Genomic DNA, 1,093 nt, shown 5'->3' on the forward strand with positions numbered 1-1,093 from the left:
TTGTCATATGTCTGTGCTCTTCCTGGGTTTATCCTTGGGGATAAACAACAACAACAACAACAAAAATGACCACAAAATCAACAGCAACAGAGTCAGCAGCACTAGCAGTCACAACTACAGTTCTCCCCTCGTCAAGAAAGTTAACAATGAAAGAACAAGGAAAGTTAACAATGAAAGAACAAGGAAAGTTAACAATGAAAGAACAAGGAAAGTTAACAATGAAAGAACAAGGAAAGTTAACAATGAAAGAACAAGGAAAGTTAACAATGAAAGAACAAGGAAAGTTAACAATGAAAGAACAAGGAAAGTTAACACTGAAAGAACAAGGAAAGTTAACAATGAAAGAACAATGAAAGTTAACAATGAAAAGACAATGAAAGAACAAGAATGAAATTTTATGAATAAATGCAACAAAATCCGCTGCAATAATCAGAGAGAGAATTATTCCCCTGTGAATTCGTCAATATTCAACAACAAATCTTCATACACATCTTTAAAATGTGGTGGCCAGATTTTCGGAGAGCTTAAATACTCTGGTCAACATAGCATTTAAACCATATCATACCCAAATATTCTACCTGTTTTACGTTCAGGTTTCTCACACCAACCCTATGACAGCATGCTAATAGTAAACAATCACTGCATCGAAATCTCGAAGCTACAAGGTAATGCATGATAAATTCAAAACTGTGAATAAATAAGCTTTAAATTTGACTGAGTAACCTGAAAACTAAAGGGTTAATAGTACAAATGAGCTGACCATGCCTGACGTGATTTTAGAATGATGAAGTTCGATTAAGAACTGCATATACTGGACACCAAACAGCGAACTGTACTATCATAGGCAACAAGTTAACGAAGGAACTTTTAGAAAAAGTTACAAAACCTCCTTCAAACTACATCTTGCCATCTTCAATAATGAAAGAGACATTAACTAATGTACCCCTACGTATCTGTAAAAAGACTAGACAGTCACGCCTGGGGCACATTCTAAGACTATACTCGATCAAAGTTATCCTGGAGTTTACATACATACATACATACATACATACATACATACATACATACATATATATATATATATATATATATA

Source organism: Octopus bimaculoides, chromosome 15 (assembly GCF_001194135.2).
Source record: "Octopus bimaculoides isolate UCB-OBI-ISO-001 chromosome 15, ASM119413v2, whole genome shotgun sequence".
In the NCBI taxonomy this organism is placed as follows: domain Eukaryota; kingdom Metazoa; phylum Mollusca; class Cephalopoda; order Octopoda; family Octopodidae; genus Octopus; species Octopus bimaculoides.